The sequence below is a fragment of the Acomys minous genome (assembly GCF_964271855.1).
Source record: "Acomys minous genome assembly, chromosome: 8".
Classification (NCBI taxonomy): domain Eukaryota; kingdom Metazoa; phylum Chordata; class Mammalia; order Rodentia; family Muridae; genus Acomys; species Acomys minous.
This window is the reverse complement of record NC_140489.1, coordinates 17,173,427-17,197,063: the sequence shown is the minus strand read 5'-3', so window position 1 is coordinate 17,197,063 and position 23,637 is coordinate 17,173,427. Positions and strand designations below refer to the sequence as shown.

Sequence of the window (23,637 nt, the reverse complement as noted above, 5' to 3'; positions counted from 1 at the left end):
AGGGGATGGGACTGTTTGGTGGATGAGAGTCTTTAATCCAAACTGGCCCCGAACTCATGGCTCCGCCTGCCACAGCCTCTCCACTGCCAGGATGATAGGTGCATGCCACCATGCCTGGATTCTAGGGTGGCTTTGTAGTGATAAAGACATCTTGGAGTTTGGACCTCTTCCGGCCTAGGCTCACCTGCTTGAACCAGCTTCTGCCTTCTTTCAAAGGCCACGTGTTCACATGTTAGGTCTTTAAATCTAAGAAGCCTGTGACAAGAATCCATAGGATACTACAGGCACCAGCTGACGCCCACCAGAGTGTTCCCCGAAGCTTGTCACCCAAGGTCAACAACAGAGTGACAGCAGCCAGGGAAGTTACAATAAATACTCTTGGGTGGTTTTTTTTTTTTAAAGACACTGACAAGGTAACAGAAATGAATAAGATGGAAGTCCTGGCCTCGGGAGGGGGGCGAGGGGGGAGTGTCCAGTCAGGATGGAAGGTGGGGATTGTGCGGGAGCATGGCCGACAGACGTGGCGTCTCTGTGGTGTGACTGGTGTTAGTGACAAGGGATTCCTGTGGAAGGGTGTGGTGGACTCAGATCCTCCCTACTGTGGGAAGAGGAGCTAAGAATACCTACTGTGTGAGGGTACGTAAGAGGGGGTCCTGGATGTGTAAGGGTGCTTGTATTAGTCCAATAAAGGGCTGATTTTCTACAAATTTAAAGTAGAAGCAGGTTCCCTATCCTGCTGGGAGAGGATCTTTCCAATGACTCAGACCACATGAACAGAACACACGTGCCCCAAGCCCAGCAGTGGTGGTGCACGCCTTTAACTCCAGCACTCAGAAGGCAAAGAAAGGGAGACAGATCTCTGAGTTTGACACCAGCCTGGTCTACAGAGTAAGTTCCAGGATAGCCAGGGCTACAACAGAGAAACCCTGTCACTAAAAGCAAACAACTGTAAGTGTGCCCCACCAGGTACTTGTCCCATGCTTATGAAGTGTGCATCCTATGGCCTGAATGCATAGCACCTGCCTCTTAGGGTATCAAGAGAGATAAGGAGACAGAAGTGGAAAGGTATTTCCTGTCATGAGGATGTGGCCATGTGGAAAATTGGCCAACTGCCACAATATCAAGAAATGGCTGCAGAAGCTAATTCCCAAGCACAGGCAGGATGTGTCCCTGCAGGTACCCTACTACCTTGAACACATGACCTCCATATTTTAGGGTTGGGCCCAAGGAAACAATATGGACTGGGAAGAGTTTGGGTATCTCCTGGACTCATATTTTGCTGGCTAGGACTCAGTCACATGACCAAACCTAGCTGCAGGGGACATAGACAGTGTGAAATGTAGTCGACCATGTGGTTTTTATTTTCATATATATTAATGTACATAACCAATATATATAATTTATATATAAACAATATATATTGTTTTAATTTTATATATTATATTTATTTTATATTTTATTTGTTTTATTTTATGTGCATTGGTGTTTTGCCTTCATGCATGTCCATGTGAGGGTGTCAGAAGCCCCGGCACTGGAGTTCTAGACAGGCGGGAGCTTCCATGTGGGTGCTGGGAATTGAATCCAGGTTCTCTAGAAGAATAGCCAGTGCTCTCAGCCACTGAGCCATCTCTCCAGCCCCAAGCCACTGGATTGTAATGAATTCTGGGAGGTGCTCCCTGAGCATAAGGGTAGAGATGTGGAGCTGGGAAAGGCCGTGGAGTCAGGGGGTGGGCGTGAAGTTCCCAAAAAGGATGGAGAGTGTTGTGGTTTTTTTTAAACCACTGCAGTACATGGTATCCTGTGATGACTCAGAAGGGGTGGAATTGTTTGGGTTGCCTCCTGTTCCCCCAAGAACCTGGGCCATTGTTCATACGGACAGGGGAAGGTGACCTTTACACTGTTTCTGGGGCCACATGATCCTGGATGTGTTTGTGACACCAGGAGAAAGCTGACCAGCAAGCCACAGACTGATGGGCTAGGATTTCAGACTAGTCCTGCCTCTGCTGATAGTTAAGACTTCGGGACTATGCTGCCACGAATTAGTTACCTCTGTACCTTTAGGGGCCCAAGTGAGTTTTCGATCTAGCATTGGCAGAGTGCTCAGGTGGGGACATGCCTACAGCCTGGTGGAGAGAGCACTGACTCAAGGCAGGGGGCTGAGGGTGTTTTAGAGGTGACAGGGGAGATTAGGGCTGGCCCAGCAGCTGTCTCTCCTCTGCTCTGTTCTTCTGTCCTATGTGCCTTTTGGGCACCTGCCTGCCTTTTGGGCATCACATCTAGGCCCCTGCACCTTCAATATGACACACCCCCTGGAAATCAGGATGACAGTTTGATTTTGTGTCCCATTTCCAATTCAGAGGCTGCAGAAGGCAAACAAGAGTGGGGCGGTGGTTACTAGGGTTAAAACAGATTCAGCTCGGAAACATCACAGCCATGGAAAGGGGCCCTCGGTGCAGGATGGGCCCAATCCCGACACACCAAGCACAGGTGGCAATTTAAAGCAAGGTGGGTGCCAATGGATGGATGATCTACTGGGGTGCTGGCTGAAAGTGGACAGATTGGCCCTACTTCCAGGGGGAGGGAAACAAGAAAAGCCTGGTTGGGTATAGATGCTGATCAGACAGGCAGGGTGCAGGTTCCTGCAGCACTTAGAGGGGTCGTTGCTAAAAACGAGGGGCTTCGGAGAAGGCCCAGGAGCCTGTGAAAGTCTAGCTGAGTGAAGTTTTGTTAAGGCGGATGGACAGTGCACGCGGAACTGTGAGGATCAGCTCCAACAAGCTAGGCTCGGCCAGCCGTGCCTCAATAGGCAAACTTAACAGGTAAGTCATAGTGAAAAGATGAGAAAGGAGAGTGACTCAGTGTGGGAAAAGGAACGAGTCAAGAGATTCAGTGGCCATCCCCCACAAAGCACATCTTCAGGACCCTGAGGGTAAGAGAGAGGCATGCATAACTAAGCAGTCCTGGCCAAGGCGTGGTCCTGCCCACCACTGACCTGTCAGTATCTGGGTCACAATGTGTCCTGCAACATTTGTTTGACAAGTTATCAGAAATCTGTGAAACCTCTTTCCAGGAAAAAAAAAATCCTCCGTCAGCTGGCCCAGGGCCCCAGCCTTCTCCTTCTCCCTAGCTGACACTTGATTCCTTGGAGACACTTGCTTCCATAGTGTGATGGCCCAGAGAAGGAGCGCAAGTGTCCCTTGAGAATATCTCCCCTTCCGACAAGATGGTTACACCCTATTCAGAAATGGGAGCACCAACATCTCGGGTTCTTGGTTTTCTCCCAGGGCCACGCGGTAGAATTTCCTGCATTTTCAGGCTATAAACAAACACAGTGTTTGGCTTTGCCCTGAAAAATCATCAAAATGCAAACCAGAGTCGTTTGTGCAATCTGGTTCTTCGATCCTTAGTCTATACATTTACAACAGAGAGGCCCGTGGTTTGTGTAATTCATCTTGCTCTCTCTTTATATTACTCTGCTGCTCCCAGACATCTTTCCCTTGAGGTCTGCCACCAGAGCAAGGCCAGTGGGCTGGGCTGTTTCTCTGCCTCAGCAATTCTGGCTCCCACCCTCTGCCCTCTCTTTTTATTCTGTGCCATTGTTGTCATGAGGATTCAGCACAGAGCGTGGGAGCTGCAGAGCCTGGTTGGCCCTCCCCTCTGCCTCTTGCCATGTGGGACTGGGGCAAGATGCTCCACCTCTCCAGGCCCTGGCATCCCTTTCTGTGAGGTAGGAATAATGATGGTGCCTCTCTCAGAGAGTCCTGGAAGGAAGTAGCTGTCCAGATCACAACTGGATGTGAGACTCTGTGGCCAGGGTGACTAATATGGGCTGGCGTGAGGAGGAAGTGGGCAACAGAAGGGCCCAGGCCTAGAACTGGAGCATTCTGGGTTTCCCCACATGGAATGGAGAGACCAGGGGGTGCCCCAAAAGTGAGTCTTGCTTTCACCCCAGCTGTGGCTCTGAAGCACTTAGAATCCCCTCCCTGGTTTCTTTGTTTTGTTTTGTTTTGTTTTGTTTATGTTTTCCCGAGACAGGGTCTCTCTGTGTGACAGCCCTGGCTGTCCTGAAATTCACTCTATAGACCAGGCCGGCCTCAAACCTGGAGATCTGCCTGTCTCTGCCTCCTGAGTGCTGGGATTAAAGTGTGTACCACCACGCCCAGCTTCCCTCCCTGGTTTCTTACCAAAAAAATTAATTAATTAAATCTTGATTCTGTCCACTGGGCTGAGGTTGTAGTGGTGACAGACCGCCCTGTACCTTAGCTGCTTACACACAGAGTAACATGGATCTACAGTAGTACACACGACACAAAGTACCATGAGTGTGTTCTCACTGACTCTGCACCGCTGCTGAAGATGGATACCCAACCAAGGCATGAGAGGGAAAGCTGGATTCCACAATGAGTCTGTAAGGCTCCACTCAGAAATGGCAACCACCACTTACCCCTACAACTCATTGACTAAAGCAGGCCATGCAGCCAGGCTGGAGCCCAGTGGGAGGGAAGAGCAATCTCCCCTCAGACCCGTAGCCAGCACCAGGGGACTTCTAGCCGGGATGTACCTGGAGAAGGAGCAGAATGAAGGATAAATGGGGCTGCCCCAGCTTTTGGGGAGCAGCCCTGTGTAGTCTTCAGAACAGCACGTTTTTCTCCCACACCCCAGCTTCCAAAACAGTGACTCTGAGACTTACTATTTATGAATAAATGCCTAAGCTTTGGCTCCCCCCCCCACCCCCCGACTCGCTCATAACATATTTGCCCACTTATTCTATGTGTGCCACGTGGCCGGTACCTCTCCTCAGTGTCAAACGTCCATCTTCCTCTGAGTTCTGGGCAAATTTCCCACCTCTTACTCTATCCCAGGGTTCATCTCTTTCTGCCAGAACTTCCTGTTTCCTGCCTTAGCTAACTGGCCATCAGCTTTTTATTGACAGGAGATGCTTTCCATACAGTACACAAGAGATTCTCTCTACAACCCTGCCCCTAATGGCTGTCCTAGAGCACGCTATAAAAGCAGCACCCTTTACCCTAAAGGCTTGAGACCAGGAGCTCACCCTGGACTTTGAAAATTTTGCACATGTCTAGTGAGTTGTCTTGGGCGTGAGACCTAAGCCTAACCAGGAAACTTGCTTATGTTCCATACATGCTGTAACCATATAGCCTGAAAGGGATTTTCTTTTCTTTTCTAGTCTTTTCGGTGCACCTGTGCCTTTTAACTCTAACTTGCCAATTGACATCAGGTGTACAGTTTTCACTCACGGCATGATGTTGGTGGACCAAAAAGCTTTGGAATTTGGAGCATTTCGGATCTCAGTTTTCCAAATAGAGTGCTCAGCTGAACTTGTTGTTGTTGTTGTTGTTATTGTTGCTGCTGCTTATTAATATGCATAGAGGTGGTGACAGTGATAAACATATTTATATGATGGCATTTTCCTACTGGTTGCTGAATAAAGGAAGAAGAAAACCCATTTGGAACTGTCTGTACCATAGCAGCCCTGAGACAGTGGTGGCGGCATGGCCAGGCCCATGCAGAAAGTGGGCTATGCAGTACATAAGGACTGAGCCACTGTCCCATCACTCTGGCCCGGTGCCTCTGGCCTACTGACCCCTGGCTTCAGAAGGGTCTGTCCACAATTGTGCATTAAGTCTTCACTCTCAGGTGTATGGGTGTAAGTCAAGTTGAACGCCTCAGCCTCTGGAGAACAGCCCCATCTCCTGGGTGACTGTGGTGAATTCTCATGATGATTGAAGTGACAGTCATCACCAGTGGATGCAAGGGAGAGGTCTCAGGTGAGTCCTCCTGGGCAGTAGAGATCCATACGGGCATGGCAGAGTGTTGCCAGAATACCTCTGACTTCTTTCCTTGCTCTTGAGTGTGATTGACACCAGCCAAAACCCTAGAATGAAATCTGACCTGGTTTTGGATGGACATGGCATAAGTCCGTGAACACGTGTTGTTCAGAAAGGAGGGACTGATATACAAACTCCATATTTTAGCAACAAGCGAGGCAGGTTTGATTGCCTTAAGGGAGGGCTTGCAGGCTTGTCAGTGCAACCCCACACACACACTTTTTTTTCCTAATATGAATTTTGAAAAGAATGACTAGAGGTTTATTCTAGTGAGATCAGGTAAGACACCAGGCTCCCTTATACTGCAGTTTCCTCATCTGTGAACTGAGGGTGTCTCCCCAGGAAAGCTGTGGCCAGAGCCATGAAAAGTACTATCAGCAGGAAAGCCCTCCACATCTTTGTAGCTAAATGTAGACATTTCTGGAAAGAAGTCATGAGCCTCACAGGCAGCAAGCACTCAATGCACTGTGGCAGCTATAATTAGCAAATGTAGTTCACACCTCACACCTCACACCTCACAACCCCTCATTTCCTGTGCTGCCTGTCCTGAGGAGTGCTCTAAATGGTAGATGTGTCCCCAGCTGCCTAGTGGCCACAGGAGCTTGGGAGAAAATAGCTATGGGTCACTTCTTTCTGCCTTCATCATTTTAGCTTTGAGCTTCCAGATCTGGGAGGTTGGGTCAGGACGAGGCAGGGAGGGCAACTTAGTTTTAAGAACTACTGCAAAACCTTGAGAAACTAACTTAACACCAGCCCCTCCTTCTCCTCCTCCCCCTCCTCATCCTCTTTTGTTTCTTAATTGCTTTTTTTTTTTTTTTTAAACTCTCACAGGAGAGCCCAGGATCGATCTCCTCCTGACTCAGCCTCCCGGGAGATGGGATTAAAATCATGCACTACCCATCACCCCCTACTCTCTCATCTTTCCACTTTTCCATATTTCTGTCTTTCCTTTGCATTTCTGAAGCCCAGGCTGGCCTCAGATTCTTGGATCTTCTGCCTCCTAGATGTTGTGATTACATGCCTGGCCTTTCTTTCTCCCTTTACTTTCAATAGGTTTTGAGTCAAAGTCATGCGTGCCACACTTTACTTTTCCTTTTCCACCATCTTGTTTTATTATGATCTTTCTCAGCTCTGTGCTGCTAAGCATGTCACAAAATGCATCCCCAATTAAGTATCTGCTGAATAGACATTTCTGTTTTTAAAAAAAAAAATATTTTATTTATTACATATACAGTGTTGTGCATGCATGTACACCTGCACACCAGAAGAGGGCACCAGATCTCATGATAGATGGTTGTGAGCCACCGTGTGGTTGCTGGGAATTGAACTCAGGAACTCTGGGAGAGCAGACAGTGCTCTTAACCACTGAGCCATCTCTCCAGCCCTGAATAGACATTTCTAAGGGAGCTAAAACACAACACCAATACTGCCCAAGGGAAAAGAGATGTTCCAGGGTATAATATAAGCCTGAGAAGTTGAGAAACAAGCAAGAGGAAGAATATTTGGGGAACAGGCTTGAGAAGCTGAAGCCACAGTCTTCTATGTCAAAGCTCAGAAACAAGGAAGGGAATGGGACCAGGGCCAAGTTGTGACCAGGAGGTAACTGAAGAGGAAGCAAAAAGGCTGTGAGAATGGAATGTGGCTAGATCACCAGCAGCTGGGACAAGCAGACTACTACATTGTTAGTGATTTGGTTTTTAGTGTCATGGAAAGGTGTTGAGCAAGAACTCAATGAGATGGATGCTTTAGGACCCCTGGGCTGTGTGGCAGGCAGCCGGGACAGTGACCAGCCACAAGAGAAGAGGAGGGGTTGTAGAAAACTACCAAAAGCAGAAGCTTGGTGACAGCTTAGGAGTTGGGGCTAGAGAGATGGAAGGCAAGGTTGGCAGTTGGACTCTGCAGCACTAAGGGCATGAGAAGAGCACTCAGAGTTGTCATGGGAGCACTCTAGGCAGGCAGAAGAGTCTAGCAGGTGAAAAGAAGAGCACTCAGGAGTCTGGGACTCTTCTCCAATGAACACCAGTATGGAAGATGGAGGAGTTTGTTTTGTTCTGAGAGAACTGGACTTGGGAGATTGTGATAGAAAGAGAAAGATTGAGAACACAGAATCTTGGTGGTGAGAGAAAAAGGATGGTGAAAAATGGGCTAGAGTCACAGCAGGTTGTCCTGAGCTGCGTGTGGGTGATCCTGGTCTATGTGTGGGTGGTGCTGATCTGCTTGTGGGTGGTCCTGGTCGGTTTGAGGTTGAGATCCTGGTCTGTGTATGGGTGGTGCTGATCTGTGTGTAGGTGGTCCTGATTTGCATGTGGGTGATCCTGGTCGGTTCGAGTTTGAGATCCTGGTCTGTGTGTGGGTGAGATCCTAGTCTGTGTGTGAGTGGTCCTGGTCTGGGTGTGGGTGGTCCTGGTCTGGGTGTGGGTGGTCCTGATTTGCATGTGGGTGGTCCTGGTCTGTTTGTGGGTAAGATCCTGGTCTGTGTATGGGTGAGATCCTGGTCTGTGTGTGGGTGAGATCCTGGTCTGTGTGTGGGTGAGATCCTGGTCTGTGTGTGGGTGGTCTTGGTCCATGTGTGGGTGGTCCTGATTTAGATGTAGGTGGGCCTTGCCTGTGTGTGGGTGAGATCCTGGTCTGTGTGTGGGTGTGTGGGTGAGATCCTGGTCTGTGTGTGGGTGTGTGGGTGAGATCCTGGTCTGTGTGTGGGTGGTCCTGATTTGTGTGTAGGTAAGATCCTGGTCCATGTGTGGGTGGTCCTGGTCTTCATGTGCATGACTGCCCACCTTTAGGAACTTTGCAGCTTCAGAAAACCCATCTAAGTGACAGCACTTTGACTCAGCTCTCTGCCCCTCCAGTTTTGGGGTCAGAGGCCTTTACTCATCAATCCTTCTTTTAAAGGCAGCTATAGGAGGTATCAAGGCCAAGCCCTAGGGTCTCTTGGCTTCCTGTCTCGGGCACGTATGACCTTGGCTCAGCATGTGTCTGAGTCCATCTGTGCTGTATAAAAAATAACCTGGACTGAGTGTGGTCTAAAAAGAGACATTCATTTCTCATAATTTGGGGAGCTAGGAAGGCCAACATTAAGTCACTAGCAGGTTACACTGTCTGCTGAGGGCTGCTCCCCGCTCCAGCATGATGCCTTACTGCTCCATCCTATGGAGAGCCAGAGAGCTGTGTTCTCCACAGCAGGAGGTGGAAGGACCAGTGAGCTGAACCCTGTCTGAAGCCTTGTAAGTGTAAGGAACCTCAGAGTGAGCTCAGGGCATCCCAAGATCAAGTTCTCAGCACAAAGGAGATTTATTTGCCCCAGAGGGACAAAGGACAAAAGACAGGGAATAAGAAACAAAGACAGGGGGTAGAGGATGAAAGAGAAGAGGAAGGGAACAAAGGAGGAGGAGAAGTATTTATGCCAGAGTTGAGGACTAAAGGACTGCCTCTGGATAGAGGAGACAGAAGTGGCCCACAGGAACAAGGTACAAGGGGAAACTCTGGGTTCAGATGACGTGTTATATTTTAATTGGGCCTGTTATTTAGGTGAGCCAAAGGGGGCCTTTGATTGCTGGACTTGTATAATGCACACGAGGCCTAGATTTCTCCTTGGCATCACATATTAAACCAAATACAATAATTAAATTAAGGGATGGGAATGTGCTACATTGGTAGAGTACTTACCTAGCATACGTAAAGCCTTGGGTCCAATCCCCAGGCACTACATAAAACCATATGTGGCCCATATGCTTGTACACTGGGGAGGCAGAAACAGGCCTATTGCTAGGGCTCAGTAGCCAGACAAGCTAGCCTAACTGGTGAACCTTAAGCCAGTGAGAGACTGCCTCAAAAACAAGATGGATGGCTCCTAAGGAACAACACTCCAGACACACACACACACACACACACACACACACACACACACACACACACACACACCCATACTCACCCACTACTTAAGAAAAAGAGAAATCAATTAGAAACTTTGCCCCTTTATTAGACATGGATGGATGCAGCTTGTGGTAAGTTAGTAAGAACACAGTTAAGCTCAACAGAACCTATCAACTGGATGTGACAGACCAACTAGACCCATGGACGACTTTCATCAACACAAGCAGTGTGCACATTTCCTGTCCCGTTCATGGGAAGCATTCATCAAACAGACCACACTTGGGGTCAAGAAGTATACCTTAACAGATTGTGGAAAATAGAAACCAGACCACACAGAATCAAAATAAGAATCGATGAACAGAAAGACAGTGGCAAATCCTACCAGATTAAACAGGTCATCCCCCCATAATACCAAGTCAAAGGGAAAAAAATCTCATGGAAAATGTTAAATACTTTAAATGAAAATCCAAACTTCTCAAAATGCAGAGACCACACTGGGCAGTGCCTGGGGGAAATGCATAGCATTGAACACATATATTAAAAGAGAATAAAATAAAAAGAGTACTCTTACTTAATTAGCTCTGGCAATTAGAAAATATCATGTGCCAGGCGTGGTGGCATACACCTTTAATCCCAGCACTCAGGAGGCAGAGGCAGGTAAATCGATGTAAGTTCAAGGCCAGCCTTGTCTACAAAGTGAGTCCAGGAAAGCCACGGCTACACAGAGAAACCCTGTCTCAAAAACAAAAAATAAACAAAAATAATAATAATAAAGAAAAGATGATGTGACATGTTACCCTCATTCCCATCATGCACAGGGCACCTCCAAGGAAGCTGTAGGAAGAACAGACCAAAAAAAAAAAAAAAAAGCATGTGTGAACATACCTAAGGTTTGCAGAAGTGTAAGAGGGGTCTAAACACTACTGTGTGTGTTCCTGTAGAACATAAGTAGTTAACATTTTGGTTCTTGGATGATGATGAATGGAGTGCCTTGTCTTCAGGCCTGGCCAGGGAGGCAGAGCAGGCAATACCAGAATAGTATGATTGGGGTTCTTGTGATCAGGTGAAAGGGAGGGGAGCGGCTTTGCCTGAATGGTATTATATTATAGACCAGTGGTTCTCAACCTGTGGGTCATGACCCCTTTGGGGGTTGAATGACCATTTCACAAGAGTAGCCTAAGACCATTAGAAAACTTTATCCTATAATTGATAACAGTAGAAAATTACAGTTATGAAGTAGCAATGAAAATAATTTGTGGTTTGGGGGTCACCACAATATGAGGAACTGGATTAAAGGGGAGCAGCATTAGGAAGGTTGAAGACCACTGCAGTAGACAAAGGTCCTGGAGAGGAGCTGGACCAGAGTCTGCTCATAAGACCGAGTACCTCAGTGGTACTGTGTGGATGCCAGCAAGAACAGGCCAAACCAGACAATGTACTTACCTGTTGTGGTTCTCAACACATCCCTGTGTGGAGGCTGAGCTCACGCTGAGCGGAACACCTGATACAGAGGACATCTATGGAGAGTCTTAGGGCAAGTTTGGGGAAGTTAACCGCCACCCCTGCATACCTTTAGTTTACTTCCCCGGTTTGCTTTTGCTCTGGGAGTTCCCAGGCAGCACCACCCTAAGAAGAAAGAGCAGCCATTGTGAGCCATTGGGACAAAGCTCTGAGTGGCTATCAGTGAAGTGCATCCTTATGCTTCCCAGAAACTTGCCATGTATCCTTAAGGTACTCGGTGCCCCTAGGCCTCCTGGGAGAGGAGACTCCTGACTTACCCTGGCAAGGGGTAGATTCAAAGTGCCCTGGAAGGTTGAGGCTCCACAACTTGCCCCACATGAGCATGCCCCACACACCTACATCAGAAAGCCTTACCACAGCCTAGAAAACATATGCCGCTGTGTCCAGGCAGCCTAGCTGCCTATGAGGAAACCGTATCAGTATGCCTGTCTCGCCACCTCCAGAGGCAATAACTTCTGGGAAGTGCCACAAAAATAAACTAGTGTCTTCTGTGGCTCCTTGGGCCTGTCTCCCCTCATTTGTGAGGATCAATGAATGGTTTGTCTTGCTCTTTGTGGCACAGCTGACTCAACCTTTATTATATTCATTGCTTCTGTCTTGCTTTCCCCATTGTCAGCATTTAGGGAATTCGCCCTGAAGGAATTTCCCCTTTGGGGATGTTCCTTTTATGTAGTTCCTTGTCCTAGGCTACTATCTATGTATCTATGGAGTTAGATGAAACTTCCAAGTAAAAGTAACCCACCATGGTGGTGGCACACACCTTTAGTCCCAGGACTCAGAGGACTGATGGATCTTTGTGAGTTCAAGGCCAGCCTGGTCTACAAAGTGAGTCCAGGACAGCCAGGGCTACACAGAGAAACCCTGTCTCAAAAAAACAAACAAAACAAAGCAGAACAAAAACAAAAAGAAACCGCCCCCCCCCACCCCCCCCATCACTGGGCCCTGAAATCTTAAGCCTTCAGCCTCAGTTGTTGAGGACTTAACTATATAGTTTTGGGGCCTCCCATCTTCTGTCTGTACCACCTCTGAAGCAAGTGTTAGAATCGCCTCTTTACAACTGAAGTAATGGTGCCCAACGATGTTAACTGGGATTCAACCAAGTCAGAGATGCATGGCTTTTTCACCTGGCCCCAGTTGTTTCCAGCCATATCTCTGTATACTTCATTCAACAGCCTCTCTCTCCACGGGGCAGAAGAAGATGGCGGACTGGGAACCAGAGCAGACGATAGTCCAGTCATTAATACTTGCACAGTTGGGCCATTGTTTGCTCTTTGTGTTCTTGTCAGAGAACCAGAGCCAGGCAGACAGAGAGCAGGTAGGTCTATGTGGCCTCAGTGAGGAGGACCATGGAGATGGAAGCTCCAGGCCTGACCTTGCCTCTGATGGTTGAACACGGGCAGTCTCGTCTCTGCGCTTTGGCCCTGGTACTGCCAGAACCAGTCACAAGAACCGCTCAGGAGAGCTGGCTGTGCCTCTCCACATCCAGGGATTAAGTAGATATTGAAAATGGCAGGTGCTATATCCAGGGTGGTTTTCCCTAGAGAGCTAATTGAGACCATCCCGCTGATGTTCCCATTTCCCAGCTGGAAAACCAGGATGTGACTGGCTGCCCCAGAGAACCCTTGGGCCTTGACATGTATGTGAGCATCTTACAAACTAAAGCATGGTGTGTGTGTGTGTGTGTGTGTGTGTGTGTGTGTGTGTGTGTGTGTGTGTGTATGAGAGACAGACAGACAGACAGACAGGGACAGAGAAGGGGGGAGAGAGAGTTGGAATCTGAACAGGCTATGATAGGATCATAAATTCTTGTAGAAATCAGACAGAAGACGTGACTCAGCTACCCGTGGCTAGCACTTGCAGTCTTAAGGAACTCTTACATGTACACCCGAGGTGCTTCTCCTTCTTTTCAGCATCCTGAGGACAGCCTGTCATTCTCAGGAAGTATGGTCATGGAGATTTCACATGCTTTTCTTTGAGAAACAGCAATGTCAAGGGCCTCGAAAGAAAAGGCCAACAGACAGACTTAGCTTTGAAGTCCAGTAGTCACACACTCTGTGGATGAACCTGAGCAGGAGTTCATTCTCATTGCCTGGGACCTATAGGACCTCCCTATAGGACTTTGGGGGAGACCCTTAGAGGGTGCGTTTGAATCCTCTCGGCCTCTCAGGACTTCAGTTTCCTCCCAGAGTCCTAGCGCTCCAGCAGGTCCCTGGGTTTGCAGAATGTGGCTCATGGATTGCTGCAAGAATCTCGCCCCTTCTAGCCTAGCCTAAGACATTGCTCCAATGCCCCTTCCTCCGCTGAATTATGACACAGGCAGCATTTAGTGAGATCTGGCTGGGTGCTGGGCCTTGGGTGGGTTCGATGGACAAAAGGAAAGGTTATGGTATAATAGCAGTCATTTATTATCAAAGATTTGGTACAAATTATTTATTTTCTAGTTTTGAGACTGGATCTCTCTACATGCTCAGACTGACTTCAAGCACACTATCCCCCGGCCTCAGCCTCCCAAGGGCCAGGATTACAATTGCCCTGCATATCAACTTTAGGATAGAGCATCACAGTGTGGCAGATTATGGTATATTTTTTGACATGTCTTCCTTCCTAGGGTGGAGTCTATTGTTCCTCTCTTGGATCTACTTTGACCTTTGACTTCTGTGGTCAACAGAATAAGCAGAAATAACTCTAGCCAGTTCCTCATAGGTTTTCAGAGAACTGGCAGCAGCTTCTTAAAGTCTAAGAGCTGAGTTGCCTCCCTTCTGGACAGAAAGGCCTGGGGATGGTGGAAGGGAGAGAGGCCTGGGAGGAAGATGCGCCTGGCTGAATGTAGCCTTTTCACTCCCCTTGCCAAAGAATGAGATTTGACAGGAAGCATCCTGGATCCTCTAGACCAGACCAGGCTCCAGCTGATGCCAGCCCATGGAAAAGTCAGTTCCCTTAGGCTCAGAAGCGTCGCCCAGCTGAGCACTGCCTGCTTTTGACCCACAAATCATGAGCTACAGTTGTTATTTTTCAAGCCACTCAATTTTGCAGTAGATAACAAGAATCATGACCCCATTTTTTTTTTCCAGAAATGGAGGCTGGTCAAAATCACACTTTAGTGAACAGAAAAGCCAAGATTTAACTGGCTCTCAATGCCTGTCCCTAGCACTCCATGCTTCTGTTCTTGGGCCAGTGAGTTGGCTGGGCAGGCAAATCTGACAGCCATGTTCCATCCCTGGGACCCGCTCACACAGTAGAGGAGAAAACCAACCCCCACAAGTCGTCCTCTGACCTCCCAGTGGGTACTGTGGTCACAGTCACTGTGGCTTGCACCCTGCCCTGCATATACATAAACTCAAACTCACAGAGATCCACCTGCTTCTGCCTCCCAAGTTCCGGGACTAGAGGCATGCACCACCACCGCCTGGCTATAAATAAATGTAATTTATAAAGCCAAAAAGAAATGCTTCCTGAGCTCCACATAATGTTGCACACCTGTAGCCCCACTATTTGGGGGACCAGAGGAGGGAGCAAAGACAGAAAGATCGTGAGTTTGAGGATAGCCTGGGCTACAAAATGAGACCCTGTCTGGAAGAGGGAGGAAAAGGAGGAAGAGGAGGAGGAGGAGGAATAGGAGATGCTTCTGGTCTTAAGAAGTTTCTATCCATGAAGAATCACTCACTTGCCATGTGTAAAGGTTTACATGCCTTAGTTTATTTGTTTATTCAGTTTATGTACACTAGAGGCAAGGTGTACCTAGATGACTCTGCTAAGCCAATGTCAGGATTTTACCACCCTCAGAAGAAGAGCCCCTGCCCCCAACACTGGTGACAAATGGATGCATGTGGACATGTGGGGTGTCGTCCTCTTGGATGAGAGAAGAAGTGCATATGAAGTGGCAGAACAGCTCATACAGGGTACCAGGGTGCTGGGCATGTCCAGGGGAAGTTCAGTGCGGGCAGAATGTGGCCACATAGGAGGGAGGGGTGAGCAGGGAACCCAGAGCCGTGGCACACAGACCTTGAGTGAGGCTCAGCTCCAAAGGCCTCCAGAACCCAATGAAGGCCACGTGAGTGGGGACATCATCTAATGTGCCTTTTACAGAGACATTGCATGTCTTTCGGAGGTGGGGGGGGGGGGTAGAGGGGTAAAGGCTGGTATGCAAGGGAGGCCCTAAGGTTGAAGACCGCAGGGTTGTCTAGAGCAACCATTAAGAAAGCATGGTGGGGATTGACCTGTAAGTTATGGTGGGCCTGAAGAGAAGGGACATGTCCCAGAGATGTTTAAGAGAACTGGTCTGCAGAAGAAAAAGGAGTTGTGGGAGGGCGCACAGCAAGGGGCATGGCTAACCATGGTACCATGCCAGGTACCATGATGTGCAGCAGGTGCTTAGCAAATAATAGGGGCAAATTAGGAGCCACGGTCCATGCCTGCAGAGTTATGGGGGGAGGGCACGGCTCTGTCCTAGCATTGATATCCCTGACTCAAAACCTGTGCCCAAGTAGGCATGGTGAAAAAGAGGCCTGTAAACTGGCCAGTAATTGGACAAGGGGATACCCCAAGTGCATACCTCCATCAGGCTGGTTCCCCAGAGCTGCAGACTCCTGACTGAGCAAGGGCCCAGTCTGCCTGGAAGGATAAAGACAGCTAAGAGGAAAGTTGGTGCCTATCAACCTGGCTCAGCAGTCTTTCAGACTGGCCCCTGTTCTGATTCATGACTCACGCTGTGGCTCTCTGTTTATGCATTGCTAGTTTAGGACATGGGACTCAGACCCTCTGGAACTCAGGTCTCCACTGAGCTCAGTTCCGAGCCCTGATGCAGGGAACCTACCATGTGCCAGCAGAAGGCTAGGAGCTGCTAGTCAAAGCGCTCCTAGACTCCTGCCAAGTGCTTCAGCTTCCTAGCATACAAGTTCCTAGCAGGTTCCCCCTTGCTGTGAGAGACTGCAGGTCGTGATGTTGTCAGCATTCCTGACTTTGACCACATGGTGCCAGTAGCGCCATCTCCTGTGGGGTGACAACCAGAAGTATCTACATACCTTACCAACTCTGGGGGAGGAGGGGGACCAGTTTGCTCCCAGGTGAGAACCATGGCTTTATCCAGTGAGGTAGCTCTCAAGTCTTTGAAATGTGACTGAGTGCATTGGGATGGCGAATGAGTGCAAAACACACCCCAGTTCTTTCCCACTTAGTATGGGAAAGGAAAAGCAAAACGCCTGCTCAGTGATGTCTTAGTACATTAGGATGCTATTTTTGCATGTACTTGTAAGACCCTAAAGTTGAAGGGGCATTCTCTGCCTATAGATGAGCCCTTCATAACACTTGGAGCTGACCTCCCTATCTGGGAGGTGCCCAGGCCACCTTCATCCCCACTTGTCCCTTCTCTTGTCTTGTTATGGGCAATCACAAGCCTCTCTTGGCTGGTTCAGTGTGGCAGGGAGAAGGGATGGTTTCCCCAGGTCCACAGCTCCCTCAGTGTCCCCACACTCCCACCTGCCTTCTCCCGGAAGACCTTCCATGTCTTACCCTTTATTTAGACTTCCCTGATACTTGGCAATTCACAAATCTGTCCAGAGCTCCCTTCTGTTTTGGCATCTGAACCTATAAATAGTTCCCAGATGAAGTCCCCGTCTGCATCGTGACAGTTTGTCCTGTGTTCCTTTTCAGACGCTTGGAGCCTCTTGTTTGCACTTACTTGATAGGAAAGAACAGCTTCCAAAACCAGGAGCCTTTTATTTAAACGAGGATGGTATCATGAGATCACTGCGGCTACCCCTGTGGGGTTCAGAGATGGCCTTTCACAGCTGCAAACCTGGGAGCATGTAGTAAGAACCCCCAAAAGATCTTACAGCTGGGACCACGAAAAAGAATGAGACCCGTGCCCAGTGTTTTCATGCTAATCCTTAGCTGGTCCTTTGATGTCTATGTGATGACATCCTGTGCTAGAGAAGATGATGTGAGCAGTGCCCAAGCCAGAGGGAGGGGGTAGCACTCATCCCAGGAAGCCCCTTCCCTGACCCAGGTGCCTCCTGGTAACAAGGGCAGAGACTGGCTTTGATGGAGAGAGGCTCTGTGCTCGCATCAGGCAATGACTGGCTTCCAGTGGGAACCCTGGTGAATCCTCCCTATCTCCTCTGCCCTTGTGCCACGGCTCCTGAACAAAATGTGCCTAGTGAGCTTGCTAATGGCACTATCATGACCTGACCACACCTCTGGGCCCCTGCTGAACCTTCCTGGTTTCCTGCCTTGAGCCATGGCTGAGGCGTTTGGAAGGGACCCTGTTTCAGCCTCTGTCCGGGCCTCCTTGTACTGTAGCTTCCAGCTGCGGGACCCCAGGGCAAGGCTCATTCTGTTCTCCACAATGCTCAGCATCCTGCTGGGAACACAAGTTGATGGAGAATTTGGGGCTAAGGAAGATGATGGGCTGCAGAGGTGGGCTATGAGATGAGGTTTGGGCTGGTTGGCAGAAACACAGTGAGGGTGGGCTCCAGGACCATCCGGACTCCGGAGGTAGAAGCAACCTTCCCCCGACCCGACCCCACCCCATTACCCTCACCAGCCAGGCAGAAAGGGCAGTCTCTCTGGTACATTTTGAACAGTGCCCTCTCCCAGTTGCCAGATGCTCTGTGTCACCCTCCACAGCCAGGTTATCTGGACCTCTGCTGTTGGGACTGGAGTGGCTGCTCTTGTCCACTCACCCTCAGCATCATGCCACTCCGGCCTTTGCACAATGACCCACCGCGCCTAGGCCAGCCACCTTGGCTCTCACAAGGTCTCACCTGCATTCTGAACGTGAGTCTCTCGGCTAGAGGCCCTGACTGGGTCAGCCTTGACCTGCTGTGGAAACTAGCTTTCCCAGCCTCGGTCCAACCCTTCCCCAGAGGAGACAGGAGCTCCTCCAGGCAGGAGCAGGGGATGGTCGGCCCTTCCTTTATCCTAGCTACTTCTCTTCTGTGAAAACAGTGAGGCTGGCAGCACTAGTCACAACACACTCCCTTCAGCAGGCTCTTTTCTGGGCTCCTAGGGGAGATAACTGCACTCCAGTATGTCTCAGTGGCAAGCCACCCCACACTACAGGGCCTCAGGACCTTGCACCCCTGCACCCGCCTCCCCTCCCCCACCCCACAAACCCCTGCCATCTGGGGAAGCAGCTTCTAGGGGTTTTGCAAAATTGAGCCTTTGGCTGGGTCTGCTGAGAGGAACAGGCAGTCCTTCCTCTATCTCTCTGTCTCTCTCTCTCTCTCACACACACACACCAACTATGGTCCTCAAAATAGATAAAGAGCCCATTCCTTGCAGTGTTTTGCACTGTAGCTGGGATGGTCCCTGGAAGAGGGGGTGCTTACCTTCATTGTGGGGAGCCCTGAAGACTTTACTCCTCTTCCTAGTTCCCAGCTTCTTGTCACCTTCACTTCCTGTCCTTGGGTCTGACCTTCCTGTCAAGGCCTGAACAGTGCCCTTTTGGGATAGGGGTGTCAAAAATCTACCGTGATTAAATGTTCCAACCCTTTTTGGGTGACGGGAATTCAGAGATTAGTTCCACCGTGTCACATAAGAACCTGGCTAAGGATACATCCTGGGCCTACCCAAGGTTTTCCCCAGACAAGTGTGATGAAATCTTTTTCTTCTCCAAGCCTTCTAAGAGGTTGGCCCTTAAGCCTTTCCTGGGGGAGTGGCGTCCAGCTTTCCTGAACCCCTTTTACAACAGTTTCCTCCTGGGGCAGATCTGATCCTTCCATTGATCGCTCACCCCCCTAACTCTGCATAGCCACATGCAAGATAAAGCAAATCAACATCTCCTCCACCTCACCCAGTCATCCAAAGAGAAGAGGCAATGGCTGCATCAGCATCTACCTCCAGGAAGAAGTTCCTGATGCGTCCCCTGGGCATGAACAGGAAAAGTCCCCATAACCCTTCCTTGAGGTCTTGTGTCTCTGTTTCTTTACTCACTTACCTTTGTTTCTACAGGCCAGGCTGGTGAGTGGCCCTGACCAAGTCCTTTATCTGGGTGTCACAACCAAACATTTTGCTATTGTTGACAGTGTATTAGAAGTGAGATCTCTAGCCAGCGCTACACAGGGACACCCTGACTTGAAAAACCAAAAAAAGAAAAGAAGAAAAAAAAAGTGAGATCTCTAGGGTTAGTGGAGCTGTCAAAATGCAGAAGGGTTGAGTTTCTGTTTCCTAAGCAAATGTGGACGCCACATACAGTGATCTTTGGCAGGGTGTATCCCCGTGTGATGTTTTGTGTCATCTCACCGGAGTTTGGGGTGGGGGCAGGTTCCCAGGGGCTCATCCCTCTCTTACTAGTGAACACGAATCAGAGCCTTCCTGGTAGCTGTTCCATAAAGGGCACATTTTCACTTGTGGAATACACTCGCTCCGCCACTGGGAATTTGTAGTCATTAAAACCAGGCATGTTTGGAGCTAAGTTGTACACCAGCTATGAGAAAGCATCTGTGATGAAAACAGTGCGGATAAGACAGCAGAGAAGGCTGTGGCGTAAGTGAGAATGGTGACCCCTTCAACACCCACCTTATGGCAAAATTATGACCAAAAATAAATAAATAAATAAATAAATAAATAAGCTCAAGGAAGAAAGAGTTTATTTTGGCTCATGGCTTAAATGGAAGGGTACAGTCAGCCCTGTCCAGGAAGCAGCTGGTCCCTTTGCATCTGCACTCAGGAAGGAAGCCATAAGAGACCCATGCCACTGCTCAGTTCATTTTCTCCAATTTTTCTTTTTAATACATAAATTCAAGTTTGTTGGAAGCACAGCACTGGGGCGGTGGAGGGCGGGGAGAGGAAGGGAGCGTGTGCACCGGGGGTGGGGAAGAGGGTTCTAGCCTATGGGATGGTTCTGCTCACCACTGGAAGGGGTCTTCCCAGCTCAGTTAAACCTCTCTGGAAACTCACACAAAAATGCCCAGAGGTGCGTCTTCTAGGTGATGGTAGTGAAGTGAACCCACACACAGACAGACAGTGAAAGCCCATTAGACACAGTGGACTGGAATATGGAATATGTTTATGCAATGCCAGTTGAGCATCTCTAAGCTTATGGACAAACTTAGCATCCTTTCTTTGTTCATTCTTAAATCTTTGGAAAGGTGAGTTAGATTTGGAGTGAGTGTACAAAGCATAAATCTGACAAAAGTCTTGTATCTATACTCTCAAAACTTAAAATTGAGAAAGCCATTGGGGCTGGAGAGATGGCTCAGTAGTTAAGAGTACTTACTGACTGCTTTTCCAAAGAACCCAAGTTCAAATCCCAGCATCCTCATGGCAGCTCACAACTCTGCCCTCTTCTGACCCGTACTACATGCACATGGTACACAGACACACACATGCACGCAAAGTATTTTTTGTTTGTTTTTCAAAATAGGGTTTCTCTGTGTAGCCTTAGCTGTCTTGGAATCACTTTGTAGACCAGGCTGGCCTCGAACTCACAGAGATCCACCTGCCTCTGCTTCCCAAGTGCTGGGATTACAGGCATGCGCCACCATTCCTGGCATCTTTTTGTCCCTCCTCCTCCTCCTCCTCTTCCTCCTCTTCTTCCTCTTCCTCCTCTTCTTCCTTTTAAGATACAGGGTTTCTCTATGTAGCCCTGGCTGCCCTGTTACTCTCTCTGTAGACTAGGCTACGCTGCCTCTGCTAGGATTAAAAGCATGTGCTACCACTTCCCAGCTAAAAATAAAAGGATTTTTAAAATGAATAACCCATTTAAAAATAGGCCAAGGAGCCAGTGGTGGCAGGATGTGTTCTAAGACAGCCAGGGCTACTCAGAGAAACACTGTCTCAAAAAAAAAAAAAGTTTTAAAAAATAGGCAAAAGATCTGAAGAGACATTTTTCTTTAAAAAAATAAAGTATGCAGAGATACACAGTCAATAAACACATAGGAAAATGTTCAGCCTCACTAGTCTTTAGGGAAATGCAAATCAAAACTACAGGGGGCACTTTATGCTCTCTGGGATGGCTGCAGTCAAAAAGTCAGACAAGTGTTAAGAAGGATATGTGGAAATTGGAACCGTCACACATGGCTGATTGGAATGTAAAAGTGATGTCACAGTGGAAAATAGTTTGGGAGTTTCTTACGCCTACAGAATTACTGTCTGACTGAGGAATTCTGTTTCTCGTATGCAACCAAAAGTCCATGAGTATGTCCATGCAAACTTGTCCACAGGGTTTCACACTAGCACTCTATACCAGCTGCAGTGGGTACTATGCCAAGTACTATGCCAGGTGCTGGAGGTACTATGCCAAGCACTGTGCCAGAGGCTGGGGATGCTATGCCAAGTACCATGCCAGCTACTGAGGGTATTATGCCAAGCACCATGCCAGCAGCTGGAGGTACTGTGTTAAATTAGAAAATCATACATAATCTCTTCCTTTTGCAGAACATATATTTACAGAGTGACAGAGTGGAATTTTCTTTAAAAAAAAAAAAAAACACCTAATAGCTTTCAGGTTTCTTATGGTTGTTCCATTCTGACATCGATATTATAAAATCCAGGAGCTGAGCTGGTACATCTCAGGCCAGCCTTGATGGAGAGTGCTAAGGTGAAAGGCGTCCTTCTGAGAAGCAGATCTGATCACTGTCACCTGAAGCCACCTCAGTACTGACTGGCTCCCACTGGCTGACCCTAGAGCTCACTATGTGAGGTCAGATCTTTGGAGCATCTGTACTAAGGCTCTTACTGAGGGGCCTTGGAGAGGATAAATACTGTGACAATCCAACATGACTGGCTTGCCTGGTGTCTTAGTCGGGAGGGACAGGCTGGAAGGTAATGTGAGGTGGTAAGGTGACATGGCCTCTTGGTAGTGCTGGGGTCTGGGCACTTGTCAGCTTTGGGTAGCTTCTGAGGAAATACCAGAAACTAATCTTTAGGGGAAATCGCTGCCAAATTCTGCTTATGTAAGCCATACTTGAGACTGGAAAGATGGCAGTGGCTAAGAGCACTGACTGCTTTTCTGGAGGACCTGGGTTCAATTCTCAGCACCTACGTGGTAGCTCACAACTGTCTGTAACTGCAGTTTCAGGAGATCTGATACCCTCTTCTGGCCACCACAGGTACCAGGCATGCAAATGGTGCACAGACATATTTGCACACAAAGCACCAGGCGTGGTTGTGCATACACTCAGGGAGGCAGAGGCAGGTGGGTCTCTATGAGTTTGGGGCCAGCAAGTCCAGGATAGCCAAGGCTTCACAGAAAACCCTGTCTCAACGGAAAAAAAAGAAAGAAAGGAAAAAAAGAAAAGATATATTTTAAAGAGGAAGAAGAAGAGGAAGAAGGAGAAAGAAGAAGAATAAGAAAAAGAAGAAGAAGAAGAAGAAGAAGAAGAAGAAGAAGAAGAAGAAGAAGAAGAAGAAGAAGAAGAAGAAGAAGAAGAAGACATACTTGCTTATTATAAAACTCTCAAAACAATGCAGGAAAGCTGAGTCCACTCTGTAGTGAACCTTCCTCATCTTTTTAAAGTAACAGCTTTATTTAAATTATATTCAGATGTGTTTATTTACTGTGTTTGATATCTTATGATTGGACCACTTAAAGTCTGTAATTCAGTGGCGTTAGTGTATTCAGAGTTGGGCAACCGTCACCACCATTTAAGAATGTTTCGCCACATCTAAAAGAACCCTCATGTTGCCTAACAGTGTGAACATACACAGTACCGCTGAACTCTGCTAAGTAGGTTGTCTATAGTTTATCACAGAACCCCTCATTTCAACCTCCCCTAGTCCCTACCACCTCACCACCCTACCCCGGCTCACACACACCATCCTCAGCAACCACCCATCCTCTTTCTAGATAGGGTACCCTCTCGGTTAACACACCAGAAGGCCCATCTTAGCCTGTTCTTTGTGGGCCCTCGCTATGTGTCTGGCCCAGTGGTGCGCTAGGCACATAGACGGGAAAGCAAGACCCTCCTGGTCTCTGCTGGTCTCCAGCCTATGGCATATCAGCTGAGCCTCTGACCAGCTCTGCCTGTGTGTGGCCCTGCAGAGGGAGCGATGGGAATGAAGGGACAAAGGCTAGGGGCAGAGCATAGATTAAGGGCTGAGGGTGCTGGAGACTTGAAGGGCAGAGGTAGGAGGTAGGAATGAGGAGTGCATGATGGGAATGAGGAAGAAGGGTCCACCCCCCCACATATGGCTTCTATGCAGAAGACGCACGTGCAGCCATGTGTGGCCATGGACTCCTTCCACTGCCAGTGGCCTCTGATTATCTTACCCTGAAGTACCCTCGGGTACTCCAAACCCAAGAGAGCCTGTCTATGGTACCCCAAACCTGGAAGATTCTGTCCAGAGTACCCTGAACCCAAGAGAGCCTGTCTAGAGCCTCACACCTGTTGGAGCTATGGAAAACAGTGTGAGATAAGCCATCTTCCGTCCCAGGGGCTGTATCTGGTACTGC

The 23,637-nt window shown here is 48.6% G+C and overlaps 1 protein-coding gene across 3 annotated transcripts in view; it reads left to right on the top strand.

The window, feature by feature from the left end:
* Window positions 1–23,637, top strand: part of RIN3 (Ras and Rab interactor 3) — a 107,239-nt gene that overhangs the window by 40,403 nt on the left and 43,199 nt on the right. The gene's annotated exons all lie outside the window — the stretch shown is intronic.